The sequence below is a fragment of the Euprymna scolopes genome, chromosome 29, assembly GCF_053919585.1.
Source record: "Euprymna scolopes isolate OS-2025 chromosome 29, ASM5391958v1, whole genome shotgun sequence".
In the NCBI taxonomy this organism is placed as follows: domain Eukaryota; kingdom Metazoa; phylum Mollusca; class Cephalopoda; order Sepiida; family Sepiolidae; genus Euprymna; species Euprymna scolopes.
Window position 1 is genome coordinate 113,869,193 of NC_136510.1, and position 14,561 is coordinate 113,883,753.

Here is a 14,561-nt window from a genome sequence, read left to right on the forward strand (position 1 = left end):
TTCGTGTACTATATTGTTCGTATACTATATTGTTCATATACTATATTGTTCGTATACTATATTGTTCGTATACTATATTGTTCGTATACTATATTGTTCATATAATATATTGTTCGTATACTATATTGTTCGTATACTATATTGTTCATATACTATATTGTTCGTATACTATATATTTCATATACTATATTGTTCATATACTATATTGTTCGTATCCTATATTGTTCATATACTATATTGTTCGTATACTATATTGTTCGTATACTATATTGTTCATATACTATATTGTTCATATACTATATTGTTCGTATACTTTATTGTTCGTATACTATATTGTTCGTATACTATATTGTTCATATACTATATTGTTCATATACTATATTGTTCATATACTATATTGTTCATATACTATATTGTTCGTATACTTTATTGTTCATATACTATATTGTTCGTATACTATGTTGTTCGTATACTATATTGTTCGTATACTATATTGTTCATATACTATATTGTTCGTATCCTATATTGTTCGTATACTATATTGTTCGTATACTATATTGTTCATATACTATATTGTTCATATACTATATTGTTCGTATACTATATTGTTCATATACTATATTGTTCGTATACTATATTGTTCGTATACTATATTGTTCATATACTATATTGTTCGTAGACTATATTGTTCATATACTATATTGTTCGTATACTATATTGTTCATATACTATATTGTTCGTATACAATATTGTTCATATTCTATATTGTTCATATACTATATTGGTCATATACTATATTGTTCATATACTATATTATTACTCTACTATATTGTTCATATACTATATTGTTCGTATACTATATTGTTCATATACTATATTGTTCATATACTATATTGTTCATATACTATATTGTTCATATACTATATAGTTCGTACACTTTATTGTTCGTATACTATATTGTTCATATACTATATTGTTCGTATACTATATTGTTCATAATCTATATTGTTCGTATACTATGTTTTTCATATACTATATTGTTCATATACTATATTGTTCGTATACTATATTGTTCGTATACTATTTTGTTCATATACTATATTGTTCATATACTATATTGTTCGTATACTATATTGTTCGTATACTATATTGTTCATATACTATATTGTTTATATACTATATTGTACATATATTATATTGTTCGTATACTATATTGTTCGTATACTATATTGTTCATATACTATATTGTTCGTATACTATATTGTTCGTATACTATATTGTTCATATACTATATTGTTCGTATACTATATTGTTCATATACTATATTGTTCGTATACTATATTTTTCATATACTATATTGTTCATATACTATATTGTTCATATACTATATTATTCATATACTATATTGTTCGTATACTATATTGTTCATATACTATATTGTTCGTATACTATATTGTTCATATACTATATTGTTCATATACTATATTGTTCATATACTATATTGTTCATATACTATATTGTTCGTATACTATATTGTTCATATACTATATTGTTCATATACTATATTGTTCATATACTATATTATTCATATACTATATTGTTCGTATACTATATTGTTTATATACTATATTGTTCATATACTATATTGTTCATATACTATATTATTCATATACTATATTGTTCGTATACTATATTGTTCATATACTATATTGTTCATATACTATATTGTTCATATACTATATTGTTCATATACTATATTATTCATATACTATATTGTTCGTATACTATATTGTTTATACACTATATTGTTTCTATGCTATATTATTCCTATACTACATTGTTCCTATACTATATTCTTCCTATACTATATTGTTTGTATACTATATTATTCCTATACTATATTGTTCACATACTATATTGTTCGTATATTATATTTTACATATGCTATATTTTTCCTAGGCTATATTGTTCCTATACTATATTGTTCATACACTATATTGTTCACATACTATATTGTTCGTATATTATATTTTACATATGCTATATTTTTCCTAGGCTATATTTTTCCTATACTATAGTGTTCATATGCTATATTGTCCCTGTACTATATTGTTCCTATACTATATTGTTAATGCACTATATTGTTTCTATACTATATTATTCCTATACTACATTGTCCATATACTATATTGTTCGTATACTATATTGTCCGTATACTATATTGTTCATATACTATATTGTTCATATACTATATTGTTCGTATACTTTATTGTTCATATACTATATTGTTCATATACTATATTGTTCATATTGTTCATATACTATATTGTTCGTATACTATATTGTTCATATAATATATTGTTCGTATACTTTATTGTTCATATACTATATTGTTCGTATACTATATTGTTCATATACTATATTGTTCGTATACTATATTGTTCATATACTATATTGTTCATATACTATATTGTCCGTATACTATATTGTTCGTATACTCTATTGTTCACATAATATATTGTTCGTATACTTTATTGTTCGTATACTAAATTGTTCATATAATATATTGTTCGTATACTATATTGTTCGTATACTTTACTGTTCATATACTATATTGTTGATATACTATATTGTTGATATACTATATTGTTCATATACTATATTGTTCGTATACTATATTGTTCATATACTATATTTTTCGTATACTATATTGTTCATATACTATATTGTTCATATAATATATTGTTCGTATACTATATTGTTCATATAATATATTGTTCGTATACTATATTGTTCATATACTATATTGTCCGTATACTATATTGTTCATATACTATATTGTTCGTATACTATATTGTTCGTATACTATATTGTTCATATACTATATTGTTCGTATACTATATTGTTCATATACTATTGTTCATATACTATATTGTTCATATACTATATTGTTCATATACTATATTGTTCATATACTATATTGTTCGTATACTATATTGTTCATATACTATATTGTTAATATACTATATTGTTCATATACTATATTGTTCGTATACTTTATTGTTCGAATACTATATTGTTCATATACTATATTGTTCGTATACTATATTGTTCATATACTATATTGTTCGTATACTTTATTGTTCATATACTATATTGTTCATATACTATATTGTTCATATACTATATTGTTCGTATACTATATTATTCCTATACTACATTGTTTATATACTATATTGTTCGTATACTATATTATTCCTATACTATATTGTTCGTATACTATATTGTTCATATACTATATTGTTCATATACTATATTGTTCATATACTATATTGTTCATATACTATATTGTTCATATACTATATTGTTCATATACTATATTGTTCGTATACTATATTGTTCATATACTATATTATTCCTATACTACACTGTTTATATACTATATTGTTCGTATACTATATTATTCCTATACTATATTGTTCGTGTACTATATTGTTCGTGTACTATATTGTTCGTATACTATATTGTTCATATACTATATTGTTCGTATACTATATTGTTCGTATACTATATTGTTCGTATACTATATTGTTCATATAATATATTGTTCGTATACTATATTGTTCGTATACTATATTGTTCATATACTATATTGTTCGTATCCTATATTGTTCGTATACTATATTGTTCGTATACTATATTGTTCGTATACTGTATTGTTCATATACTATATTGTTCATATACTATATTGTTCGTATACTTTATTGTTCGTATACTATATTGTTCGTATACTATATTGTTCATATACTATATTGTTCATATACTATATTGTTCATATACTATATTGTTCGTATACTTTATTGTTCATATACTATATTGTTCGTATACTATGTTGTTCGTATACTATATTGTTCGTATACTATATTGTTCATATACTATATTGTTCGTATCCTATATTGTTCGTATACTATATTGTTCGTATACTCTATTGTTCACATAATATATTGTTCGTATACTTTATTGTTCGTATACTAAATTGTTCATATACTATATTGTTCGTATACTATATTGTTCATATACTATATTGTTCGTATACTATATTGTTCATATACTATATTGTTCATATACTATATTGTTCATATACTATATTATTCATATACTATATTGTTCGTATACTATATTGTTCATATACTATATTGTTCGTATACTATATTGTTCATATACTATATTGTTCATATACTATATTGTTCATATACTATATTGTTCATATACTATATTGTTCGTATACTATATTGTTCATATACTATATTGTTCATATACTATTTTGTTCGTATACTATATTATTTATATACTATATTGTTCGTATACTATATTGTTTATATACTATATTGTTCATATACTATATTGTTCATATACTATATTATTCATATACTATATTGTTCGTATACTATATTGGTCATATACTATATTGTTCGTATACTATATTGTTCATATACTATGCCAAATATTATTTGTTCTCCCTATCAATGATCCTCCAGGGAATAAAACTTAGAAGATTAACACTATGTTGATGCTACTATTCTCTATTCTAGTTGTGACGTCAGCATTTTGAGACGTGGCGTGAGCGTGGCGTGAGCGTGGCGTTAGCGTGGCGTGAGCGTGGCGTCACGAACTGAAATGCATCTGTAGGGATTAAGATCGGAAAGAAAAAGAAAAGCAAAAGAAGTAACGGGAAAAACAAAAAGTAGAGAGAAAAAAGAAGTAAAAGAAAAATACGCGTTCCGATTGACAAGTTACGCTCGACTAACGCGCGAGTCTTCTTTCGCCTACTACCCGTTTCGAGTCGACACAAGCGAAAAACTAAATGTATTACAATAAATACGCGTGGCGATGGACAAGTTGTGCTCGACGAATGCACGAGTCTTCGCCTAATACTCCTTTCGAGTCAAACTTTGTGAAAATTGTCGATTGAGATTTAGGGCATAAGCTTGTCTGATGCCGTCTACTGAGAGCTAGCTCTGTCTGGTGATTTGTATTAAGATCCGGCCGAAGTAGCGCTTCTATAGAAATCACTCTAGACAAGGCATGAGGCCATTTAATATAGGGGACTAACAAGAACGAAAGTTGATTATGACAAAGGCAGAAGATTCCCATGAGACTTAGCTTTGAAAAAAAGAAACAATACTAAAAGTGGGGGGAAACAGTCAGCAGAAAAAGAGTTCCACAAACCTGTGGTTCATGGAAAGAAGCCGCTGGAATAAGAAGCTGAATTACAATGAAGTATCAAAACAGCGATACGTAACTTTCCTACTTATAGAGATAAGTATTTTTTTTAGATTTTAAAGTGTTTTTGTTTAAAATAAAATATCAACTTTTCTCGGTTAAAATAAATTGATGACGAAAAATATTACCCGAGGACCTTTGATAATCGCTCAGAAATCGAAACTAAAACCAAATAATGGTAGAAACCCATGCAATAAATGTCACCAACCGTGTAAAAATGTCATCTCGTGCAATTATTATGGTTACAATGCTCTTTTATTCTAACTGGACAGAGAATACATTTTTAGCTGAATAAACGCTTTAAAATATGTTAAATTACAAAAATGTATCTAGGTACATAAAAGAGCAATTTAGCTTGTCTTTGATACCATTTGTTTTTATATATTTTTCTTTTATTGACCTCTTGCTAAAAAAGATCGAAATGATGCATGATTAATAGCAATATAAAAGGTGTGGAATTTTAAAAAATAAACGCACAAAAGAGGCGAGAGAAAATAATGAAAATGAGTGAATGAAAAAACAAATGAATTTCTGAGACGCCAGATTAAACTGAAGAAAGAAAGCTTCCGAATTTTTGAGATGAGGAAAATAAGTCAGCCATAATTCACCGATATCACTTTCTCTGTTTGTCTGTCTGTCTGTCTTTCTGTCTCTCTCTCTCTTTCTCTCTCTCTCTCTCTCTCTCTCTCTCTCTCTATCTATCTATCTCTTTCTCTTTCTCTCTCATCTATTGATCTATTTTTATCACTCTTATTCCATGTTGAAATAACCGCTCTCTAATAAGTTAAAAATAATTATAGTAATACTTATGCCTGCCCCTTTAAGAAATCGGTTCTTATTGTTGAGCATGTTACGTTGAAATAAAATAAGTCGATCACTTAAAACCACCTGTGAAGACCGTGATGTTAAAATCACATGATCATTCTCGGCCTTCTTGAATGACATTTACAATTTATAAAAATGTTAATTTCAATCATATTCTCGTCACGGTTAACGCCGCTCGAGCCGTTTGTTCCTGCTAATGAAGTAAGAGATAGTTTCGTGGCTGGGTTTGAATCACCCGACCGGCGGTAATCGCGACTCTCTGCACTGATGAAACACTAGTATCTGTAGGTATTAAAAATAGTCATAATATATATATATATATATATATATATATATATATATATATATATATATATATATATATATATTCAATGAAACTTCGGTGTTTATAAAATATAGCTAAAAAACAAGCAGAGCTTCACGCAAATATTATTGGCTACATATATGCATACATATCTCAGCTGTGATTTCTTTCGAAATCCAGCGTCATCCGATCACTAGTCTCAACAGGTTTCAAATGCAAACGTTGTATAAAGTAAAATTATATATATATATATATATATATATATATATATACATATATATATATATATATATATATACTGTTTCATTTAATGTTATCAATACGGACATACATCTTTTAATATTATCATGCAAAGGAAAGTAATTCGTTTTTTTTTCACAGAGTTATTTCCCTTACACAGATGCGAGATGTGTGTGAGTACGTGCATGTCCAGAGAGAGAACTGGACTAGGCAAATAGAAAAGAGAGGAAAAATAAAGAATATTTTTATTTACTCTTGTTCACCCCGAACAAGGCATATTGCCACTTGGAACGTAAGGGGCGACTATTTAGGATTATCTTTACAGGAGTTCATGTAAGGAAATAGACTATAATGTCTGTTTACATTACATTTAAACTTTTACTTTTCAGCACAGTCAGGGGAGCAGTAAGCGGGATAGGAATTCAAAAGTTTAGCAGTTTAAATGGGGTGAAATTGTGCTGTTTGTTTGTCGAGGGGATATAAGTGCAATAAATTCATCAAGACTGGAAGTTATGTTAAATTTTGTCCCGGGCAACACCGGATAGTCCTACTAGTGATAAATAAATGATAAGTAAATGTTAAGCAAATCGAATCAGCCGTGCGAGTTGTGCAGGTGTTGATTTCTTATCGCTTTGTTTACAGAGACAAAGAATAAAATGGTTTCAAAGAAACAACGGAACAAAAGATGTCTACAAAATAATTGAATAATCTTGTTTGTTTCCAAAAACGTGACGCTGACTAAATAATTGTGAAAATGCAGTTTCAGAAACAAAGTAGCAAAAATTCTTTAAAAAAAACATTAAGGTGTAATTATTTTCGCTTGAAAGTATTTACTTGCAAGCGAAAATAATTACACCTTAATGTTTCATTTAAGAAAATTGAAGTGCGAGAAAAATTCGGTAACAAATTAAAGAAAGTTCGCGTGATGCGGGCCCATCTTCCTCCACTGCCATCTACATCATAACGCTATCTTTATTTGCAGCGAAGTGGTTGTTGTCATTTTTACAGGAGGAGTTACCATTTATCAAGGCCCGAAAGCTACTCGAGGATTATGATTAATGAGTGTTCGGTGGTCACCGGGAAAACAGTATAGTAATCGTTGATGGTGGAAATTGGGTATAATTTGATTAGTTAAAGAGACAATAAGAAGTTATTTACATTGGACTTGATCTTGAGCGCGTGGTTCAGTGGGGGAAGATGTGGCTGGTTACCTTTAATGCATCCAACACCAAACTCCTATCCTTACATCATCAACGCTCTGATCCCCATCTGGCATCAATTGTGATGGATGGCTCTCGTCTGGGTGAGTTTTGACAAGCTTCTGGGTTTGACCTTTACTCCTGATCTGAAATGGAACACGTACATCAAGTCTGTTGCCAAGGTCGCTGGAAAGATGGTGGGATCCTTCTACCGCTCCAGAAGATATCTCACTATGGATGCAATTCTCTATCTATATAAAAGCCAAGTACGTCCAAGGATGGAATACTGTTGCCATATCTGGGCAGGAGCTGCTAAAAACAGCCTATCCTGCCTTGACAGAGTACAAAATAGACTTCGTGGCTTAGTGGGGGATGCCCTTTTCTCTACCCTGCAACCTCTCTCCCACAGAAGAGACGTTGCGAGCCTGTCCTTGTTTTATCGTTATTTTCATGGCAGATGCTCGTCTGAACTCCAATCTCTGGTCCCCCCTCGCCAATCTTTCACGAAAAACACCCGTCTAGCTGAATCCACTGTGAAAAATTTCCCCCACTCTATATCTGTGCCTAAATCAAAACGCGGATTCCATGAACAAAGCTTCTTTCTTAGAACTGCACGCCTGTGGAACTCTGTTCCGTCTGCCTGCTTCCCTCCGGACTACAACTTGGTTGTCTTCAAGTCCAATGTTAACAAATTCCTAATGAACCGCCCCCTTAAGTCAACATTTCAGCAAATCTCCTCACTAACGTAATGTACTTGCAATAACCCTTATCCCTAAGTGGCTTCCGGGCCTTGATAAGTGGTGATCACTGTGTAAAAAAAAAAAGGTCATATTGTAGTCAGATGGAAAGCAGGCCAACAAAACAGATATCCACAGGTGGGCAGTTCTGGGACAGAAGCTTTGTTCTTGGAATTTGCATTTAAATTTGGGCACAGATAAAGACTGGGGAATTGTTGATAGTGGTTGTAGGTAGCGAGTATTTTTGTGAAAGTTTAGCAAATGGGCGCTATAGATTGAAACTCAGACGAGCACTTGAACAGAAACGGGTCCGGAATGTCTCTTTTGTAGGAAAGAGGCTACAGGATAAAAAAAAGGGCATCAACTACGAGGTTTTTAAAGCCAGTTTTGAACAAAGCAGCATAGGGTGCTTCAAACAGCTCCTTTTTTTTACATTTTCACCCCAAACAAGACACATTCCACTTTGATGTAGGAGGCTACTACCAGGGACCTAAGCTTCAGGGGGTACTATGTAGGGAGTTGGACAGCAAGATGTCGGTTCATGTTACACTTGAACTTCTGCATGTCAGTACAGTTGGGGGAGCAGGGACCCGGAAGGTAATTCCAAAGTCCAACAGTTCTGGGGAAGAAACTACTGGAGTAGAAAGCTCTCGTACATCTAGGGATCTCTACTGTGTAAGGGTGGGATTTAGCTGCTTGTCGGGTTTGTCGGGGGTATTTAGGTCGAGGGGTACAAGTGCTTGCAGTTCGTCAGAGCATTCACCATTAAAATTCTTAGAGACAAGCAGAGGGATGCTACATTTCGTCGATGTAGCAACACTATTACATTTTAGGATATATCTGGTTCTTATAAAGATAGAGGATTAAGTAAGGAGTGAGATACCATCATTTTTCCGACGACTTTGGCAACAGATTTGATGTAAGTCTTCCATTACATGTTGAAATGAAGGTCAGACCCAGAAGCTTGTCCAAACAGGAAGCTTCTATGAGAAGAGAGGCATCCATGCCAATTAGAGCCAATTGGGGATCAGGGCGTTTATGGTGAAATTATAGAAGCTTGGTTTTTGATCCGTTAAAATTAACCTTCTTTTTACCCCAATTGCACTACATGCTCAAACTACGAGGAGAGAGTTTCAGAGAGCTTGGTCGTTATTGGGTTTTGAAGTGTTGCCATAAATGATAGTATCATCTACATACGAGGGGCGGGCAATAAGAAATGCCTCTGCCCCACTTCCAGTTGTCTGATTTAGCTGAAATTTTGCATGTGCAATGATTTATAACTCTACGGGTTATGTTGCAAATTACAGCTCTGAACTAATTGTGGTTTCTGTTTTACAGGTGTTTGAACTGAGTCAGGTGTGAAATGGAGCCTGTTGAATGTCGATCCGGTTTTTGTATTTGCTCCGGTTTTTGTATTTGAAAGGACGCACACCACAGGAGACTTTTGATGAAATGAAAGAAACTTATGGTGATAATGCCCCATCATATGACCTTGTAAAATGTTGGCATCGTGAATTCAAACATGGCCGGAAGTCGCCCCCCCCCTTCTGCCATTGATGAGGCATCTGTCCGTCAAGTTGAGGCTGCTATTTTGGAAGATCGGCGCATTACTATTCGCCAAATAGCCCAAGATGTCAATATTAGTACAGGGTCTGTGGAAACTATTATTCATGACTATTTGTATATGCATAAGGTGTCTGTCATATTGATTCCCAGGTTGCTTACACCATTCCAGAAGCGAGAACGCGTCGAGTGCTCGAGGATGAATTTGGAGATGTGCCAAGAAGATGAGTCAAATTTCTTCAAAAGACTGATTACACAGGATGAAACCTGGGTCCATCACTATGATCCAGAGACCAAAGCCCAGTTAAAGGACTTGGACTCACCACCTCCAAAGAAGGCAAGGGTGCAGCCCTCCGCTGGCAAGGTTATGCTCACAGTCTTCTGGGACCAGGACAGAGTAGTGATGACAGATTTCCTGGTAAAGGGTACCACAATTACAGGAGCCTATTATGCTTCACTTTTGAGGAAATTAAGGGAAGCTATCAAAATCCAGAGGCGGGGCAAGATCAGCAAAGGTACCCTCCTCATGCAGGACAACGCTCCGATCCACAACTCGCATGTCGCCAGATCAGAAGCACGGGCGTGTGATTATGAAATCCTTCCCCATCTTCCCTACTCTCCTGACCTTGCACCCTCTGACTTTCACCTCTTCCCAGCCATGAAGTTGTTTTTGAAAGGAAAGCGTTTCTCAGATGATGCAGCCTTGATTTCTGAAGTCACGTCGTGGTTGGAGGACCAACCTGCAGTGTTCTACAAAATCGGTCTCCAGAGCTGCATCAAACAATGGGAGAAATGCATAACTCTGGGTGGTTCCTATGTAGGGAAAGACTAATAACTGTGCCAAGTTTCGTTGCTCTACTGCTATGGGAAGTGGGCCAGGGGCATTACTTATTGCACGCCCCTCGTATATGTCGACGAATAAACTTAGAATGTTACTTTGGAAATCAATGAATAAGATCAGGAAAAGAGCTGGGCCCAGAGTAGATCATCGAGGCACGCCGGTGTTGATACTTTGAGCTTCGGATTTCTTCCTATCGACCACTAGTCGTAAAAACCTATCGGGGAGAAAAAATTTGATGATTGAGAAGACATTTCCAAATATTCCATAGTTGGAAATCTTGTGTTGGAGAAGACGTTTATGCCAAACCCTATCAAATGCCTCTGATATGTCAAGAGCTATTGCTCTAGACAGGAAACCCCCGTCGATAGCTTCATTGATCCTATGTTAAATTACAGTCCGTAGATCAGTTGTATATTTTGCAGGACGAAATTACTTGTCATTGAGCTATTATTTTAAAGAACTCTTTCAAAGATCATCGATTTCAAGTCTTCCTTCCGCCGTCATTTTCAACACAGGCATATTCGAAGTGAGCCAGTGCTTACTTTTATTACAATCAGCTTAGCAGTTATACACGGCACATGAGATACTATATCGCTTACGTTTGGGGGGAGGTGACGCTGAGTCCATTATTAAAAGAGAGTATCGTAGACTCAATCATGATTCAACAGACAGCGAAAAATTACATTCCGCCATTTTATTTGTAAGACTGAGTGCTCTTTTTATACGTCTAGTAAGATGATTTTTTTCAGCTACCTTCTCTCGCCCATGACATAACTTGCAAAATATTTCGTCAGCCTATTCTCTTAATATGCAACACTGAAATGGCGAAATCCTTGGGCATATATTTCATGGATATTATTTGTCTGCATATCATCTTCTATAATATAAATCACGCCTGTCTGTTTAAATGTATGTATGTATGTATGTATGTATGCCTAAAACTTTCGTCACAACCGATGGATTTCCACGACATTGTTATCGTTTTGAAGCTCGATCCTTCGGACGACAAATATAAAAAATTGGCTAAAAACATTAATTCTCTTCATCCTCAACTGAGAAATTTTCTACAAGGAGGGATCGCTTTTTTTGCCGATATTTTCGAAAGTCATCCCCGGTTTTCGATGGACTAATTTAAACATTCGTCACTTTCGGTTTGGCGATGGACGCAACAGCCAAGACGTCACTTTTTTTGTTTTGTTTTTTCTCGTTCTTTTCCTCCTGCGCGGTACGGGTTCGAGCCCGTCTGCTCACTAATTTTTTTTTTTTTTTTTTTTTTTTTTTTTTTTTGCTGAACACACACCTCCAAACACCCGGGCAACGCCGGGCATCCATGTTAGTAATTACTATGACAGAATCTGTTCTTTTTTTTCACTTTTTATTCACCGATATTTCGTCAGCCTATTCTCTCAATATGCAACAGAATTGAATATTGCTTGTCCTTTTGGCTATGAACAATGTGTAGTATCTGTTCTGATATCACACTTCACCTTTTCTGTGCTCGGTAAATGGAGGAGAAATCCTTCTAGATTGATGTAATTTTTATTTTTGTTTCTATCCAGCGTGACCCTTTTGGGGGAGCTGGATTTTCCTCACATTAAAAACCGAACTTTTGTCTACATTTGCCCTCGTGGGGAGGCAAATAAATAGGAACGCTGAATTGGATATTATCTGGCTTTATATCATCATTACGTCATTGGCTACGTTACAATAGCTATGGTGTTTTTAACTTCTTATTCGGCATGAATCTATTGATAAATTTATTGCATTTAAAGCTTGTGCCATTCATGCAAAAAACAAGTTTCGTCATTACAAAAGCATATGCGGTCCTGGATATGACCTTAAACTATATCCAGTGGTGAGGCCCCAGCTTGCGGGGTTTGGGGAGTGTTGAGCCACCCTTTAATTACCATTGCTCCCAGGTCCACTCTGTCCCGGAGTGCTAGTACCTGTTAGGGTCCCAACTATGGGTTAAATAGAAACCGACTTGAAAACAACAAATATATCTATTAAAAAATTTTTCTTCAAAATCTTTGGATTCGACATTAAATAACCCGAAAAGGGTTGATATGCCGTGAAACAAAATCAATCAATCAATCAATCAATCAAAAGCATATGCAAATTCATCACTATAATTCATTTCATCGTTGGTTGTGTGTTTCTGAATGCGCCCTTTCAGACTGAGCGCTGGTCTTCTGAAATCAAAGCGCTTATTTAGACCCTTAAAATAGACTAAAGGGAGTTGTGGAGCAAGGTGTTTGTTCACATTACATTTATATTTCTACATATTGTTACAGTCATGGAAATAAAGAGTAAGTTGGAAATCGTTTATAGATTAATTATTATTGTTTATCGATCACTTATTATTGTTTATCGATCACTTAATATTGTTTATTGATCAATTAATCATTTTTATACATCGATTATTATTGTTTATCGGTTGTTATTCTTGTTTATCGATCAATTAATATTATTTATCGATCGCTTAATATTGTTCATCGATCACTTGATATTGTTTATCGATCACTTAATATTATTTATCCACCTATTATTATTGTATGTCGATAACTTAATATTTTTTATCGATCGATTATTATTGTTTCTCGAGATGTTAGAGAACAGTTGTCTGTTCTTGTAAGTAAGTAAAAATGAGATAGGATAGTCCGAGAATTCGAACCTGGGAAGCTAGGTTCGGAATTAAGATTCAGGAGAATTCCAATCGAGAGTTTAAAATAAATAATACAGATATGTTATTGAAAAGGAATGCGTTGTTAGTAATGTTAATAAAAAAGGAATTTGATGATTCAATTCTGTTTATGAAAATGAAATGAAATTAAAATAACGAATTTGAAACGAAATAGGAAAATAATCAACATATTTGTAAAGTAGATGTCGAAAAATTAGGTTAGAGAATTCTTCTTTGCAAGCATGTGTGGACGATGAACGTGTTTTGGGCATGTTTTAGACAACGTGAGGCATGTCAGGCCACGGGATCGATATGCACGTTGTTTGGTCATGCAATGACGTCATGAGTAAGAGATGAGTTCTCAATATAGTTAAAGCTTTAGGAGACAAACGGGGAGCAGTCAGTCAGTTAGAGAGAGAAGTCAGTGCCGGGATAGGGTCGGACAGACAGAGATGACATCCCTTTGGAAGCGAAGGTAGAAGTTGAAATCATGTAGAAACTTTGAATTCCTTGATGCGAAATCATTGACCGGTCAAAGAAATAAAGGACGTCATCATATGTTTTAACAGCTGTCTTGTGTTGTGTCGTTCAACAAACAAAGGCATTTATAAGAACTTGTGTTCCACTCACCTGTAAAAAGAACTTGTGTATAAACTCATCTAAGAATGTGTCTCTATCATTTTAAGAATGCGTCTCCCTCTCAGTATTAAGTAATGAGTGGTTCCTTCTTTATGATAAAAGAACTGAGAATCATCATCTCAAAAATATATGTGTTAAAGAAAGATAATGTTTATAGAAACACTCCCAGAACTGTCAAACTGTATAAATGTCAATCTCTCTTCTACCTATATATCTATATCCCTCTCATTGTGTATTACATGTTCCT